The 18424-nt window shown below is 30.4% G+C and overlaps 1 protein-coding gene and 1 long non-coding RNA gene across 7 annotated transcripts in view; one reads left to right on the forward strand and one right to left on the reverse strand.

Annotated features, from left to right (window-relative positions):
• Nucleotides 1-4955, forward strand: part of LOC118184290 (uncharacterized) — a 207732-nt gene extending 202777 nt beyond the window's left edge. For 4 of the 5 annotated variants that reach the window (XR_004757394.2, XR_015041231.1, XR_004757395.2 and 1 more), the window contains exon 4: nucleotides 4660-4953. This is a non-coding gene — a long non-coding RNA (uncharacterized LOC118184290). Of the gene's footprint in view, nucleotides 1-4659 lie in introns of all 5 variants that reach the window. The other variant, XR_015041228.1, reaches the window with a different exon arrangement.
• The window catches only part of LOC118184289 (cytochrome P450 4c3-like), a 162302-nt gene that overhangs the window by 117389 nt on the left and 26489 nt on the right, over nucleotides 1-18424 (reverse strand). The window lies entirely within an intron of this gene.

Here is an 18424-nt window from a genome sequence, read left to right on the forward strand (position 1 = left end):
CAATAATAAATTTCATAAAATGTCTATCTTACGAGAAAAGGTGATAGATGATTGTCATATGTAACTTTTTAAACTCTGAGATTTTTCAACTAAATTTTTTTGTCTCCTTTGGAAACTTCGGAGGACCATGAGGGCAAGCTGTATGATCCACAGATTGAGAAGTGCTACCTTAATACATTTCAATTTCTAGAGAAATTAATCTTAAAAAAAATCTGATCATTATTAAAACTACTTTACAGATTTATTTTATATTACAAATAAATATAGTAAATATCTAATAAACCTCAAATTATTTTCTGCAAAATGAATTATTTAAATTTGTACTGTTTTTGCTTCAAAAATGGATGATACATGCAATTTATGATTTCATGAAAGGACCAAAAGGAATCTTGTTTGCAATTTAATTATTTAATTTAAAAAAAGATTTAAATCATTTGGAATATGTGCAAGTGCATGCAATTATTATGAAGAGATTCTAAATTAAAATGTCACATAACAAATTTAGAATATGTTATGTACTTCTAACGAATGTGATTTTTTCTTTATTTAGGAGCCATGCTTTGAATCCTAAGAAGAAGAGGACTGCACCTTCACAAAATAATTAAAAATAACAATAATATAAATTTTACCTATTTTTTATTTTATTTTCCTTTTGGATAGTTTTCAAATAAAAATAAACCTATTTTTGTTTCTATATTCTGTGTATTGGAACAAAGAGTCGAAATCCATTGCAATATCCAATATTTTCAAAATATGATATTTTTTGAAATAAAATATATGATTATGGAATATTACATTAAAATGAAATGGTTCCTTATGTAACCTGTATGTTACACTAAAAGGCTTCATCGAATACTTGTAAAGTAATGAGCAAATACTAAGTTAATATCTTGTGTGAATGAATATTATCTTACAGAATTTTTTATTCCATAAAAATCTATCTAAAAATATAATTTTGTTGAATGAAGATTTAAACATTTTTCCCGAAGATTTAAAAAGTCGTTTGAAATAATGATAACAAAAACATTAATCTGAACCATTTAATAAATGAATAGAAAATTTTGAGAACAATTAAATCATCCACAGGAATTTTGAAATAATCATCGTATTTTTGACGTCAGTTAAAGAAAGAAAATCTGAGTCATTTTGATTATAGTGATAAATTAGTTCCATTAATAGTAGGATAGAAAATTAAAATTTTAAGGAGCCATTATGCATTATCAATTTTTCATTAAAAAATTTTTAGTTTATTACTACTATCATATCAATTATTAATGCTGAATTCTTTATCTTCAGTTTTTACATTCTTTTCTTAATTTTCTAGGCATAGCAGAGAAAAATATAATTATAGGATCAAGGCATTTCCAAATACATTATATTTTCTTCCTTAAATTTTTAAGATCATTCTATATTCATCATGTATTATAGACACAGTATCAGGGGATTCTGTTCAATTTTTCAGTTAGAATTTGGGAAGAAGTTGTGAAGTCATACCTACATTAAATGCTTGAATTGATTATTTGAAATATGACAAAGCAAGAGAGGGCCATCTGTCCAAGGAAAGGAATATTTTAAGGAAAACTTCATGTTACACAAACATTTACACAGGCAGCCCATTCTCTAGGATTTAAATCTAGAGCCAAATGCTAGTGTTCAGCTTACTGTCTGGCTGCCTGTAGGCAATAAATGTTTTAGTAGAAGGAATACTTGAAAAATTAAATTTAGGACTAACTAATTCTTCAATTTTGTATTCAATGAGAAGAATGTAATTTATTAATAAAGTTTTAAATCTGGGAAAATACCTGTACAACTGTCCGATTAATTATTATTTCAATTAATGGTCAGTAGCAGAAGAGATTAAAAAGCATTTATGCCTAAAAGAATTATATGTTGTAATTAAAATGAATAATGCAATTAAGCATGAAAATAATTTTGGATAACTTGTGATAACTGAATTTAAGTTCATTGTTGAGTTACATAAGTAATTTTTTTTAGAATTTGAAAAAATATTTAGAATTGTTTATTGAAACAATTTCATTAAAATATTTTTTTACTGTAATCATATCCAATTGCAGTCTCTTTAGATTACACTGTTGGGTATAAGGAGAATGATTTGGTTTAGTTTACTTAAGTATGGCAAAACACACTAGGACTATCTGCCTAAGTGGAGAAATGCCTTTGTGGAGGACTTTCGAAGGGAAACTGACTTATATACATGTTACACATGGAGAAAACCATGAAAATACCCATACAACCAGCCCATTCGCGGGATTTGAACCTCGGACCGAACTACCAGTGTTCAGCGGGGGAATTCTAGAACATTACTAATTTATTGCCAAAAAACCATTAAGTCTAATACACAAGTTTTTTTTCCAGCTATTTCGTGATGCATATGTAACTTTGAGATGTCTTAAAATTCAATAAAGGAAAGTAATGCAGATGTAAGAAAAACATAAAATTTGAGCTTCTTTTTAACATTGGAAATATTTTGAAAGAAAATGTTATATATCTTTTAGAAAATCTAAGGTATTTTTCCTTAAAAAAAACTTAATATTTAAAGTTACATAAATTCCCTTTCCCCACAAATAAATAAATGCAGCATATTTTGTTACAAGCAGTAGCTGTAGACATTTCACATAAAACATATGTTCTACATGTGTAATTATTTATAGTAATATTACAATCAAAATATTTAATATTTAGGAATACATCATTTTTGTATTTTGTATAAGACAAATATGTTCTATATGCATAATTATTTGGAAGAACTTTTAAGTAAATTATCTGCAACTTTTACATATATATCCTTTAAAATTTCACATGAAAATACATGTTCTTACATAATCACTTGCAATAACCTTACAAGCAGAACACTAGTAATCTACAAATATTCCCTTTAGTAATTCATATTCAAAAATTACGATCTACTTACACTATTATTTCCTGTAATCTTTACAGATGTTTACATTGGTAAATCACATATGAAAAACATGTTATACTTACACGATAATTTCCTGTAACATTACAGACCAAAGATCTGTAACCTTTACAGGCATATGCTTCGGTAATCAACATACAAAAACTTTGTTATGCCTACAGAATAACTTCCTGTAACATTACATGCCAAACATCTGTAACCATTACAGGTATAATCTCTGTAAAGTTACTAAGAAAATTCCTGTTTTGATTACTCAAATAATCCATGGCATCCCAGTTTCCACGACTTTTCTTAGTAACTTTACAGATTTTTTTTACAGTGTACTTGCATTTAATTTAATTACTTGTTTTTAATTTATTTCTTTTTACAATTGAAATTTTGTTATTCATGATTTAATTCAAGTCACCGTTAAACATTTTTACAAATTTACATTCAAGTTACTTTAAAACAATTTTCGAAATTGAACTCATTAAGTATGGATTCACTCTTTTAAGATAATTCTACTAAAATTAATCTTAGGAGATAATATAATCAATATTTCTTTAGTAAATAAATTATTATTAACTTACTTTGCAGCAACTGCGCAAGTAGTAGAATAACTCGATTTCGCACTAAGTGAATATAAGATCATACAACATTATATTTATATAAAGAAATATATATTTTATATCATGTAAGTATTTGCAGCACATTTACATTATTAATTTTTTTTTAATTAACAGTAACCTTTGGCCCAGCATAGGAGGGATTTTGTTACTTTATTACTTATTGAGCAGTATATTAGCTTCTGTAAGTTTTTTCTTTTGTTCAGAGAAATGTAAACCACACGAATTCCTTGAGTTGCAGTATCTGCAATGCTTTGGTAAAATAATTCTCTTTAAAGGGTATAATATTTAAATAAAACAAATACTGTTGACCGTAGAAAAGGGCACCGTCAATTTATCATATATTAGTCGGTCTTCGGCCAGGTCCACCACTGTCGAGTAGGACAGCGCTCGGTAAGGAGGCAAGCGTCCGCAGTGTGAAAATAAAGGCACAGTGTATCTGTAATTGCATTTCCATTGTTCATCTGGCAAAAGGCAGCTATAACGCTGTAGGCTGCATGCTTATACTGAATTCTACTACGATTATAGACATAATAATGTACAAAAGAATATAGTAACATTCAACAGGATACTGTAATACAAATAGGCAATAAAATACGATTGAATTCACTCAACAGAACATAGCATATTAAATGAATTATAATTAATACATAGGTATGCGAATGAATTACCCAATTCTATTTTTGATTACCCGTAAAGTGTTAAATTAGTCTAGAACAAATGTAGAAAATTCATAATCATGTTTAAATCACATCTCCTATGTTATTTGTTCTGCAAAGATTTTATGGCCCTGTATGAAATGTCCATTAATATTTTAAACCTTTAGGAAGTACTGTTATGCTATAAAATACACATCGTGGTAAATTGTTGTGATCTGAGTTATTTTATTATGCAGTGCGCCTTTGTGCTGGGAGGCACACATCCATACAAATAAATACCAAGGATCTATAAGTGTCAAGTGTGCTTAACGCTGCGAATTTCACTTTGATCACATGACCATGTGTTGGTTAAGCCGGAATTCATCTAAGATAATTTAGATTACGTCATATTTTATTATGTTTATAAATGTAAGTAAACTTTTTATCTAAAGCTTTCTACTAATTTTACATTTTTCAGGTCATAATTTCACTTTGAAAAGCATGAATCATTTTTGGAATAGCTTCGGAAAACGAATGCTTGCCATTTGCATATGAGCACAGTTTCAACCAGGATGTGGCAATGACTGACGCAACTGACAGAATTATTTAAGAAAAGATAAAATTTTATGATCAAAGCTGGCGTATCCTTTGGATTTTTATATCATAATATGTTAAATAATGGTCTGTGTGTTTTATGTGGCAATAAATGTTGAAAGTCTGCAATAAGCCTGAGGAATAAAACATTTTTCGCTTTTTTTTAATAGGCATATCATATAAGTATTCTCTTCATTCCCCAATTACATATGACAATAACTTTCGGGAATCAAATTGGAAAGCAACAGTTTCTGTTTTAAGCTAGGATGTCCTTGGGTTATATAAGATATTAGAAATTTTGATTCCATTGCACATACGGCCTTCTCATGCCTAGGTTGAAAATTGTAAAGCCAGTACTTCTACCCTAAGAAGCCGCTTGCTAAAAAGCTATAAGTGTATTTGCCACATATCCAATGAAAAATATATTATTAAATCATTACTGATGAGAAATTGCTAAAGAAATATACACAGAACTTCAAACAGGATGTCACTAAGCAAGATGGAAGAAGGAAAAAACGAAAGAGTAAAACAAATGATTAAAATAACAGCTCAAATGCTAATTCGTAACTGAAAGGTATATTTTAGTGTGCAAAACAATGCACTCCCGTTTTTCAACATCTAACTTGACACGAAAAAATTAAAAAGGACTTCAAATTAACATAAACATTATATTAGTCTCAAGGGCTTCTAAGTATACACTAACCTAATTATGATATACGTGGTGATGGTTTAAAAGCCTTTTAACTTTCGACTTACTTCCATCATGAAAAGTGTTGGAATGATACATTTCCTGGCCCATAATTCCTGACATTTTGTGTGATTAACGTGATTTCTTGCGAGGATTATAAAAAATATACCCAAAAATATCCTGCTCTGATAAGCTAATTAAATTAGGCTACTCAAAGAAATTATCTATAGCTGAATTAAGCTACTTATAATCCATTCGACAAACGCACTCTGCCCATGGATTAGGAAGATTATAGGTTCCGAGTCTTTAAGAAGTTTTGTAGTGTTTTGTTACTTGATATTTTTTAAAGAAGGTGAGTCAAAGATTGGTGTTAGCAGAGATTCATGCCTAAATTTTAATAGTTCTAAAAATACCCGAAAAACAATTTTCCGAAGAAAACAAATCAAGCAGACTTTATTACAACATATCATGGCTTTACAAAATCATGTCGTATACTCTTAAGCTCAGTAAAATAATAAAAAAATATGTAAAACATATAAGCGTCGTTCATAAGTTCAGCATACGTCTAGAGTGAGATACAGGCATATGAAAATACCTTCTGGGTCACTATAACTCATATGCACGTTTATTACTGCCTGTCCAGTATATTTTTAATAGATATACAATAAAATACAATAAATGATCTATACCTTCGTGGGATTCAAATTCAGACATTCTGATTACACCAGATGTGCCTTTTAGTTTACATCACGAAGGTACTCAGTGAGTAGGAAGAAAAACCTTACATTCTCTCCCACTTAGAGAGTTATTAAAGAACAAAGCAAGAACAGGGCATCCAATCGCCAAATTCTGATGGCGACGAATTGCCGTCCACTACATTTGAGTTCGAGCGCCGTTTGTTGAGCCATTAGGTTTGTCAGAGCAGGAAACACAAGGAACCAGCAATGCCTTCGCCGGAATTCGAAAATTCGGACTTTCCGACTGCTAGCCGGTTACCAAGTCAATGGGAAAAATCTTACAAATAAAGTAAAGGATTCGGAATAAATTTTATGCGTTTAAGCTTAGTTTCTAATCTTTTGAAAGGAAAGTCTGACATTTCTGCGATGTTATTTCGATTGTTAGGTAAATGCATATGAGAAGAATTAGTATAAAAATGCTTTATTATTTTTAATAGAAATATCTAAATAGTGTTAAAACAAAGACTTTAAGGTATGAATCTAGGAATCCTTATGTCGGATTTCAAGCCTCGTGGCTTTTCCATCTTTTCACTGTGCCATATATATACATATATATAGAAAAATTTATAGGTGCTTGCATTCATTATCATAGATTACATGCCTTCTTAAATAACAAAACCTGAGCAATTTTAATAACTAAACGAAAAAGTTAAAGTGAGTAAACTAACAAAGCTTTTTATTGTCTTGCTAATAAACGACGTTTAAAACCTTTATCTATTTATTTATTTTTTTACGTTTTTAAGTTCAACATTTTCTTTCCTCTTTCCTTCCACAGTGAGTAGTTAATTTAATGGCAATGATATGTTGACGATACGGGGAGAAATAAATAACAGGTTAAATATAAAATTTTTTATAAACATGTGAAGACAGATGATTGACTGGTTGATTGATTCAACTCCAGTGAAAATATAGTTTGCTGCAATACTCCGGTCTGACAATGTTTGATGTCTGATTGTAGACATTGCTGGTTTACCAAGAGGAAGTTAAACGCACGTGCAATAAAAGCTGCAATTAATTTAGTTTAGAAAAGAAAGGATAAGAACCAGAAGTAAGTATTCTGCTGGTATTAGTTCGTTTGCGCGTTCTTGCTTCATTGTTACTCAAGTAAAATCGTACTAGTAAACCAGTCTATAGATCAGTATCAATTTTTGCTTTATTTCGGCTGTCAGTTTTTAATTTTCATTTCAGTTTTCCAAATTTACACTTAAATAAATTTTGTTTGGCTTAACTTTATGAGTTAATTTTTAAATCTCAAATAATTTTGAATACCTTGTAAATTGTTTTTTATATTTGAAATGATCTATTCCTTGAAAAGTAAATGATTTTTCATAGTGAACTTCACTTTTATAACACATGACACTAATATCAGTCGTTACGCATTTCAGCAAAGGAATCAAACATTTTTTATTGGAATTGATAAATTACATATATATGTTTAAAGCCGCTGTATGTAGGTCTTAAGTTAAGATTAAAAATGAATTTTTTTGACTTGAATTCACCCAGCTTCTGCAAAATTCTGGATTTATTTTATATAAGAGTTATTATCGTAAAATTAGGAAAAACGTACCTGATTTGCGCGTAGCTTCTAAATAAAACTCTATCGAATTTGAGAGCGATCAGACACAGGTCCCTCTTCTTCAAGAGCCTCCCGCGCAAAAAACTTTTCTTTGTTCATAATTGGCTCATACCAGTTGAATTTTAACATAGCTAATGGACAGTACTTCTGTTTTTTTTTTTTTTTTTTGCAAAAATTTAGTAACTAAGGAAACAAATGTAACTACAAAAATGAAAGAGGTGTAAAAAATTAATCTAGGATTAAAACTTGAGTTTAGTAATACAGCAGAAACAGAGAAATGGCCGAATATGGAGAGAAAAAGACTTCAAGAATCTAAAAATTATTATTTGACTCTAGTGTTCCATGCATAAAAACGCAAATAGGAAAAAAATCTGAAACTTACAATGACAAAAATATGTTCACCTAGCTCACTAATTTTAGTTCATTTAGAGAAACAAGGCTTTTAATTATCAAGAAATCAATACGAACAAATCAAGCAGACATTTTGATTCAAATCTCATAATCATTGTTTGGAAGTACAACAATGCAAAACAGAGATCGACCGAAAATTGAAAGAACTTGAGGAAAAATCGCTTGTAGCATTTAGGTACCAGCCGCATCTGTGCTTCGTTTCTCTGCAATTTCATCTCACAACTTAAACATACTTTCACGCCATTCTAGAACACATGTTTGTCTGAGTTACTAGGTGCCGATAGAAAAAATTATGAGGTCTGGCTGCAGCTTTACGAACACTGTCAATTAATTCAAGCTGGTGATGAATTATCATCCATTAACTTTTAGACTCAACAGCAGATGTACGTAAAAGGCCAGGAAACGAGAAATAGTGAAAGTGTGGCCATGCGTTTGCACAAATTTTTCAGACTCTTAAATATTCGGCTTGATGTGGTTACCGTCACAACTCAGTAACGTATGGAAGTAAAGGAAATGACCTCTACCATATTCCTCACTTATTTTTTGTAAAGTATTGACTTATTTATATTTTTCTTTTTTGAAGTAAGAGACCTAATTACGAACGTAGAAATGGATAAAACAGAAGGAAAGAAAAAATGAAATTATGTAACATCAAACGTAAACAAACTATGATAGAAGGAAAAGAGAAATGAAATACTCGTAATACAATCTTAAAAGCTAGTTTAAGCAAGCTAAGATTAGTGTACCTTACGAATATACTATTAGTGATAGTAATTATATTATAAAATTATTAAATCTTGTGGGTTTTACAATCTAACTTATCTTGAATACATTCTTGATTGAATAATAAAACGCGTTCGTGTATAAACAAAATTAAGGAAAACTAGATAAACCAGCAACTGGCAGAAATTCAAAGCAAATACAGCCATTCGTACACACAAGCAAAACGTAAGAATATGCGATTTATTAATCTATTAATTTTATCTCAGATACTTTATAATATGTGTATAACCCCTTCTTGAAATATTTTTATTTAATCAAGTGAAAGTTAACTTCCTAACGAATGTATACTGATTTTTTACTTTCTTTGCTTTACCCAAGTTGAAAGTGAAGTTTCCGAGTAATCTGGAAGCAACAGCCCTTCGGGTAAGAATTTTTCCTCGGTCCACTTTCCAGCCATGATTCAGATGTTTTCACCCGTCACGTAGTTAGGACGCCTCGTTCTACTTCCGATAGATGATAGCGCAGGAGGTAATGAGCAAAACTGTTCGTCCCATTTCTGTACGATTTAGGAATTATTACCAAAGGTTTCGGCAGCAATTAGCCTGCCCTTAATGTTGACAAAACACTATAGCAAAATTGCGAAATATTTCTGAAAAATTTCCCACACTGATGAAATTGTGTCTTTCCGGTATTCAACAGTTCAAAGACAAAGTGCCCTCTGTGGTCAAACATGCTTGAAGGAATTTACAGAAAGTAGACAAGATGAGAATAATGATCAAGTACGCACGTGCTCGATGAAAATAATATTTCATTTTCAGAGAATTTAATCCAATTAAGGTATCCAAATAATGGAACCATAGTATCCAGTAGAAATAAAAGCAAACTTCATATATAGTACTATCATAAAATAATTTTGTGTTCTGATTTTGTAATTGTCTCATTGGAATTATGATAACGGGACTAAACTGAGGTTTACAAAAATTATAAAAGTGGTTTGCAACTATTATGGAAACACGTTCTATTTTAGTGACAATATTTTCAATAATCGAAACAAAGATTTAAAATCAATATCAACAAAAATCAGTGTCAGAATAAGAAATGCTCAATGGGTCATGTTTTTCTTAGGTTAACACATACTTTTTCATAATTTAGATACACAGTGAACATTCTCTAATAGGACCACACGCAGTTCCTGATCTTCTGTGGAGGACTACGTCTTTATTACAAGCATCATATAAATTTTGAATACTGTTTCATTAGTGAGGTCATGAATTTAGTTAAAAATAAGCAAAGAATAGTATAGCTAATAGAAATTTAGGAAACAATATCTTATTCTAATTTTTTTAAATACTGTACAAGAATGGTATTTTAAATAAAAAATAAAAAACTAAAAAAAAAGATAGATCCTCCGTTTACTGTTTGTTTGTTACATATATGTTCACTTCGCATTTTTTAATAGAATATCTATAAAACTATGTAATTTAAAAAAACATTTTTATAGGTTATGCACTTGCAAATGAATTTTATAGACATCCAAAATTTTACTGATATTATAGAAACTTTCCGAAAAAGAAAACCGAACGAATTCAGTGTTCAGCGATGGACTAGAACGTAACTAGAAATCAAAAAACATTATATGAATTTTAAGGCATTTTTCAATAAAGAATTTATGGAATGATTTCCGAAACGACAGGATTTGAATTTATTACATAATGGTAAATACATAAGAGCTGTCTAACTAAGGCAAGAGATACCTTAAAGGAGAAATATGAGGTAAACTGCTAATGAGAAAAAACATTAAAACACCCGCCACTCTGTTAGCCGGAATTTGAATTAGAATCGAATTTCTAATGATCAACTAGTTGTATTAACTAGTCGAGGACTGATGGTCCAAAATGGGATAAACCTTTGAACTGCTGTTACACTCAGTGTCATGTAATAGTCGAAAAATAATTTCGAAAGGAAATATTTACAATTAAAGATTTATTTTTATAAAACTTTAGCCATTTTAGTTTAAACAAAGAAGCATGTTTTTTATTTCACTGTTAACCAATCATTATAGATAAACGAACAGTAATTTTTATTACCTATTTCTAAAACCAAATATCGAAAAAAGGGGAGACATAAAAATTTCGATATCTAATATTATCAACAGCAATAGTAGGTTTAGTTTGAATTTGTTTAAAAATACCAAAACACCAAAAATAAAAATAAAACTTAACAGGAAAAGTCGTTTTTTTTGGGGGGGGGGGAGTGATCAAGATTTGGGGAGAGCTTTTACTATTTAACTTAACGATCCTTCAAAGATTTGGTATATTCCTATCACCTTAAAGTCTTTAAATGGTATACTTTCCTTTATTTCGTGCTGTTAAAATAATAAAAAAAACAAAGCTATTAAAAATACCCTACAAAGAACGTACCCGTCTACACTCTTTAATATGTACACTGTTCCGAATCGCATATGTGCTTGTACTTGCGATCTTAGTTGCGGTATAATAACTATTCGCGTCCGGAATATATTAATATGTGTTGTAAAGACACATAAAATTTTATCTCAGGATATTTTCGAAATTCTTATAAGTGAAAGAAGCAGCCGTTCTAAAAGCTCTGAGTTCAGGAAACGATTCCATACGAAACCATACTCTTAATCACATGCAGCTGATAAATAATACAGAGCCACCGGTCATCTTGCCGAATAAAGGTTTTCCTTAATATCTCGTGTTATGTGACATGTGGAGTTGCCTAGAAATAAAGAAACACAGACTCAGAGATTATAAAGAAATGCTTCGATTCTGCGCGTCGTTAATAATTCTCAACACGTGCTGTGCAGGAAACCGGACTCTTCATCTCAGCTAGTCTGATATAAATGGCCAAACGAACCGGAAAAGTTTTTTTAGAATTTTATGCTGCGAAGTGAGCAATCTATTTATTTCCTGTTATGTTTAAGCATCATAGAAGCAGCAAATTATTTAAAAAATGGTAGAATTATTTTTTTATTTCTCGAAGAAAGCAATGATCCTTTTTTACTTCCTGTTCAAAGAATAAAATTGCTAGAAATGCACAGCTAAATGAAAGAGGAGTTTATTCAACGGATCTAAACAAGAATGCTTTTTATATCAGGTATTCTTCCTTCTGCTCTATGCCTCTTGAAAAATATTAACGATACAGACATTAAAAATTTTGTGCAATAAATATACTCATCTACCCTTTTGTAATTAAGCACACTGTTCCGCATGCTTGCTTGTTCTTAAGTTAGTTGCCATAAACTAATCACTGGTATTCAAAAATCGTGTGTTGCAAAGATATAAAATTTGATCTCACGGTGTTTTCAGAATCCTATCCATCTTCGAGTTCGCAAAAAATGTATATATATCTCTCTTCACAAATAAAAGTGCTCGGTATAACGTTTCTCATATGTTCTCAAAAACTAGTGAAAAGTTGCTCGAACTAGTAAAAAATTGACACTTTGAACTGCGAAAGCTTCAAACTTATTATGGTGTAAATATAAATATCATTTCTGGCTGGGCACTGTAAAACTTTATGTGATGTAGCTAAAAAACGATGTTTTAGAGTTGGTTCCGAAATAAGAATTGTGCGAGCAATAACAACCAAATTTAAAATCGGGAAAGTATATTTCAGATTAAATATTATTTAATAAACTAAGTAAAATATGTAGTAAATTATGCTTAACTATTAGTATTCCTATAATTGTGTTATGATAGAAATTATTCATTGCCTATTCAACGATTAGTTTGCTAATATGCAGAACTGCATGATAGTGCAATTGCCCTAAGTAAAAAGTTCCAACTTGGTCTAGATCAGAAATCATGTTGGCTTTTAAGCAGTTTGAAAAATAGGAACTATTGTGTAAACTTTAAACCATCGCAAACGGAAGTGGATATTTCAGAACACTCAATATGCACTTATGGAAGGAAATTCTTTCGATGTCTCTTATAGCAACTTTTTGTAAAATTCATCGCAAGACATTTGAACCGTTACATATGAACTATTTGAAAATGTTGGCAGCAGATTTTCATTCCTTAAATATTTATCCTATATGTGAACTTTCTTTCACAAAGTACCACAAATGAAGAGTGGTAATTTTACGAAAATAGTTTCAGCGTTAAGATTAAAATAGGTCCTGTAAATATATAACGTATTCAAAAAGTATAAATGGAATATTCTGTGAAAATAATTTACTCGGTAAAAGTAACTTTCTGTTTTCCATGAGGCAAACTCCTCATCCAAACATCTTTTCTCTTAATCAAAATCGTAAAAACAACCTTGTATTTAGCGTAAGTAACACTCAATCGATTTCGAGGGCAGCTAAAAGTCCCTCCTCATCAGGAGAAAGAAATACCTGGAAAGAAGAAAATAAAGGGGAAGGAGTCTCAGAAACACGTGGTCCTTATCAGCACTGCACGTGGTTATAACTGTATTTTTAATCAGAGTTGCACTGGCCGCCTACTTTTACTCAGCCAGGCTATCGTCCATCGTTATAACCACGTGTTTCTGAGACTCCTTCCCCTTTATTTTCTTCTTTCCAGGTATTTCTTTCTCCTGATGAGGAGGGACCTTTAGCTGCCCTCGAAATCGATTGAGTGTTACAGTATACTTACGCTAAATACAAGGTTGTTTTTACGATTTTGATTGTCACATTAGCGTGTTTCTCTTCTAGTCTATCTTTTCTCTTTCTCTTTTTTATTACTTTTCACTTATGTCATCAATACAGATATAATAAAATTAAGTTATGTGTTCATCTATTTTATTTATTTAATATTTCATTTACATTGCATGATTTTTAATAGCTGTGAAATACACATCTGTGCACAAGAAACTCTTTCAAAATTTCAATAAGCAATCATCTGAATGAATTAATCTATTTCATATAAATTCCTATAGAGGAATAAAGTTTCAGCTTACAAACATTTCAGATGACTAAAGCATTCGGAAAACGAATTGCATATATTGACTGAAGTTTCACTGTATTTAGTTATTATCCAATTACAGACATATTTTAGTACATTAATAAAAAACTATCCTTACATTTCCACTTAAAATTAATGCAACTCTTAAGTAATAAATAGTCTCAAGAGTCTGCAACTGCAAATTAGTAAAGCGAACTGCTTATCAACATGGAATCATTAATAAATAGTGTAGTAATCGTAAAGAAGAATAGTTATTATATAAGGTATATCAGCCGCCTTCTTAGCATGGCTTCATGATGTAGTGGTCAGCACGCTCGACGCGTATTCGAGAAATCCGTGGTTCGAGTCCCGGAGAGGACAATGCCCATTTTTCAACTCTCCTACTTTACAAAAATATCTAATGTCTCTAAAACTATTAATAAGAATTATAATAAAATCGCAACTTTTGTTCTTTGTAATTTTTAGTTAAATTTAGTAAAAATATCATCGAAACCACTCATTAATAAACAACGAAATGAGATATAAGTGATAAAGTTTCTTGATATCAGCTTGAAAATTTTGTAACTAAAAGCACTTAATTCAAGTAAAATTTAAAAACATTAAGCATCTAATTATCTTTTTGAAATACCTCATATATAAAGAATATCGAAAAAAAGAACTATGTTTTACATCAATAATAAAATTATCCTCTCTCCATTAAATTAAAGACATTTCGAAATTAAAGGCATAGCTATTTTCTCATCATCATAATAATATTTTACTGACAATATGCATATGAGATTTATACTTACAATATAACGGGTGATCCGGTCAAAGTAATTTCTACTTAACATGATGATTCCGTTTCCAGATTTGTTGCGCAGATTTTGATTTAGTTGCACTACAGGTCAAAAATAAATAACGAACAGATTACTGTGACTAAAAAATGCACTATTAAAAGGATTTATGTAGATAAAATATACTAGGTTGTAAGAAACGAAATTATGACAAGGAAACGATTTCGGATTATTTTCCAGCACATCCACAGGTTAACACCTAAATTGAAATGCTCTATTTCTAGTAATTACTTTACAGTATATAAGACGGCCGCGTTCTTTAAAACAACAGCCAATACTATAAATCAAATTTTGAGTAACACCCTTTCTTAAAAAATCAAGTATCGAAGCTGAAAAAAGTACGAAATGGTACAATTTGGAACCCGCTTTCCTAGCATGTATTCAAATATACGATAGAGGAACACGTATGGAATAGTGGATGATTAAAATGTAAGCAATTATTTTGATTCAACAACCCAGTTGTTTTTCTAGGTAAAAAACATCATAATACATAAATATGGAATTTGTGTGCATTGCAGTTCTAAGTGGATGAATATATTTGTAGGGAATTATTTGTATTATACTGTAAACAGTAACAGATTCACTAAACCAAAAGTGAAGCTGAATGCAACCATTCATTGCTCTCCTTGCCAATATTATCAAAGAACTTCATTTACAAATACGAATTCTCAAGACATATTTTTGAGGGTGCATATCTGAGGCCTTGTCCAATGTGAAACACGTCAACGGTTAATAAAGATTAAACTGGAATCCATCAACTAAAAGAATGCAAATCCACTCATTTAGGTTTCAGCTCACTGTGGCAGAACCATATCATTCAGAAAAATATCTGAAAGTCTTGAAAGAGTGAAAGAATGAGTTAATTTCTTCACATATAATGCATTCTCGTGAAACCTTTAAGACACTCAGACACTGTCTGGCACAACGATTTTATAGATTTACAAATGTCTGAATCAAACCAGTATACTGCTGCAAAATGAGACCCAGGAAGCAATATTCGGTTGTAGGTATAGTCCTTGTACCTCGAGATACACTTTCATCAGAACCATATCATTTAAACAACAATTTTAAAGATGTGCATGGTGCTACAGCGTACTTTAGGTTTCAGGATTTCTTTCACCTTTAGGTTTCAAAGTTATCTTGCTGCCTCGATTTGAGTTCGTGTAGTCTACAATATGTTTACAACTCTCGAAACCATTTCATCGTTTAGATGGTTCTTTCTACAAATTTTTAACAGTGCAGGTATCTTAATACTTCGAACAATTCCTTCAATTTAAAACATTGCAGTGAGAGTGAGCTAGTTTAACTGAATTTGTTTCAACTATCTGGGAGTAGGGATTATGCCAGTTTAGTTTGCGAACCTGAAATTAACACTACATATATAAAGACAAAAAAAAAATCAGATTTAATTGTATCCAGGATGGTTCGATTTCGCTTAATCTGCAAGATCAGCAAACAGCCTGTTTTAAAATTAAATAGAAGAAAAGGGATGAGATTTTTCAATTATGGCAAAGCACACGAGGGATGCCTTCGTGGAGGATTTTCTAAGGGAAACTGGCTCGTATGCACGTTACACATGGGGAAAACCACGAAAACGCCCATGCAGCCAGCCCATTCGCGCGACTCGATTCTCGGACCGAACTACCAGTGTTCAGCGTCTTTACCACTCGGCCGCTGGTGGGCTAGAAGAAAAGGAAATCCATTGCTGCAAGCAAAATAAAATGTCATTTTCAAGAGTAGATTCGATAGCCACCAATAACTTAGCAACAGGCTATTGTACAAAATTCGCTTTTAAGGATCGTAAAATTAATAGATAGTATAGGCACTATGTAATTCGCGAACTCTATAATTATGTAAATAATTTTTGTAGAAAATTTTAAACTTTTTGAATAATTTAATGCTTATTTATGATATTATTTTTATCGTATGTCTGAAATAAATGCAATTAGGCAGTTTAACATAAAAAAATAATTTATTATATTTATTACATGCTCAGTTATGAGTTCCTATTTTACTCAGAACGAGATAAATAACACTATACGGAAATATTATATAATATTTCAAATATGTAGAAATTATATAATAATTTAGCTTGAACTGTGCTAAATTATTATATAATTTCTACATATTAGAATTTTCTTGTTTTATTTATACTATTTCTTGTTTTATTTCTAAGTAAATACCCACTCGTAATTTACTTAGAAATAAAACAAGGCTGTAATATGATTAATGTCTAGAAGCAAAGAAATATCAGATGAGTTGATTAATTGGATTATATGGAAACTGAAAAGACGAATAATGAAAGGTATTACATTGTGCAAGTGCTCTGGAACTCCTTCGTAATTAGAACTCTAAAATATCACCCTTTACATGAAGGCAATTTAACCATTTGTTTCTTCGAAATACATGTATACGCCTTTTTCAGAAACTTCCTGTCATTATTGAAGGCTTTGAGCTTCGAAGGGGCTACACCTATGCCCGAAGTAATGCATGGGTAGAGGTTTAGGCTTTACAGACATCAAAACCTTTAGAAATGACAGAGACATAAATTGAGGGCAAAGGTCAACAACAGTCAAGAAACTCTGACATTGAAAGTCAAGAAGAAGGCTTTTTAAAGTCATTCGTATGCAATATTTCAATTCAGTATCGGCAGGATCACGTGATAATACTGTCTTTTTTAACTGCACTTTATTAAAAGCTTAGTTCTATTGAAAGGCAATAAAGAGCTTCCGAAGAAGCATTTAACTTAAGAAGAAATGAGCGTTTTTGCTAAATTTCAGTTTCTGAAAATTTCTGTACATTTACTTTCTTAATTTTTTAAAACTTGTATTCGTTAAAATACTACACTGAAAAATATTTTTATAAAGTAAAATTTTGATTATGTAAATGAATTTTCAGAGTCCATAATATTTTTTAAAGATAGCTTCTGTAAAGAGCTAAAGTTGACTAAATCAGCTTTTCATAAAAAGGTTGATATTTTAAAAAGGCTAATGTATAAGCTCCTCCAAAATACAGATAAATAATGCATTAAATTTATGTTAAAGAAATCAGTCTGCTTTGATAGATAAACCATTATTAAGAAAAATCAGACAGCCAGTTTAATAAACCTACATTGTTCTTTTAATAATATTAACGCTATTTTACATATTTTTATGCTTTATTTTTAATTCTCGAATCATATTCTTCAGATTTCAAATTATCGTTATTATTATTATTGAAAATACAGTTTGTCAGTATATGAGCATATTCATAATTTATGATAGATTTTTACCAAAATCTAATGCATAGCTTCAGAGTCGTTAGTTATCATTGATACATAACAGCGAATATTTTTATTCTAATAAAATAAGCATTATATTCCAATAAATCAGCTAAATTTGTCTTGAATGTTGTTTATAAATTTTATTCAGATAGAGTATTTAAGTCATTAATACTTTTATTTCTAGAGAAGATTTTAGTTCACATGGTTTTATTTGGGAAAAACGCCTTAGAACAATGTCTCAAATACAAAGTTCGACCATAAAATTACATACAACGTTGGAATTCTTAGAAATAAAATGTGTACTGAGGAATATTTTAATTCTCATAACTGAAGAATTATCGATTCAGTTTTTTTTTATAATTTTACTATAAATATTGATATAAGCTAACTGGTTTCAGTTAAAATAAAATGTAAAACAGAATGATAGTTTAAAAGAATTTTACATTGAAATACCTGCAAAGAAATATATACATTTCAGCAGCCGCTCA

The sequence above is a fragment of the Stegodyphus dumicola genome, chromosome 1 (assembly GCF_044657685.1).
Source record: "Stegodyphus dumicola isolate Sdum_Otavi_A_Nest chromosome 1, ASM4465768v1".
Taxonomy (NCBI): domain Eukaryota; kingdom Metazoa; phylum Arthropoda; class Arachnida; order Araneae; family Eresidae; genus Stegodyphus; species Stegodyphus dumicola.